The sequence below is a fragment of the Bison bison genome, unplaced genomic scaffold (assembly GCF_000754665.1).
Source record: "Bison bison bison isolate TAMUID 2011002044 unplaced genomic scaffold, Bison_UMD1.0 scf7180017864374, whole genome shotgun sequence".
Lineage (NCBI taxonomy): Eukaryota > Metazoa > Chordata > Mammalia > Artiodactyla > Bovidae > Bison > Bison bison.
Window position 1 is genome coordinate 4619267 of NW_011494946.1, and position 713 is coordinate 4619979.

The following is a 713-nucleotide window of genomic DNA, read 5'->3' on the forward strand; positions in this document are numbered from 1 at the left end:
TTGGGGAGGAGGCTGCAGCTGGCTTGGGATAGAGTTTGTCCAGCTCTCTGCTGGCTGCAAAAGTGCTTGGAGGTCAGAAAGGCAAGATTAAAACAGTGTGGAGGCTGCAGTATGGTTGGTGAGCATGGGTTAGGTAAATAGCTGCAGGACTTGAAATCCTGGGAAGTTAAACACACACTTGTCAGCTTGCCCCTCCCGGACCTCCCCGCTTTATGGCTCTTTCTCGCTTCCTCATCCCTGTGAGTCTGGGGCTGAGTGTTAGCCCTCTGCTCTTCTTGACCTTCAGACCAACTGCTGCAGCCCCGAGCCTCGATTCCTCCCCATGGCCACGGGCCATAAGGTACCTTTAGCAGAGGTGGCCTCCCCCTCAATTTTGTCAGTGCCTAGCCTGGTGCTCCGTGAGCAGTGAGGTCCAAAAACCACCTGTTGACTTATTCATCTTAAAACATCGCCATTATGATGTCAAGTCCCATAAGCTAGGCCACTGTTAAATGCAAACACATCAAACTCAACCTACTACTTCCTGGGGGGGTAAGTGGGCGGACGGATCCAGATTCGGCAGTTCTGAACTGTTGGGAGGCCTCTCAATCTGTCTACAGGAGTGAAGCTTGAGAAGTTTTATTTTTTGCCGACGTTCCCCAGCAAATGCCTGCTGCACGCCCACACGCTTAGCCAGCAAGAACAGAAGAGCTGCTGCAAGGATTGTTCCCTCT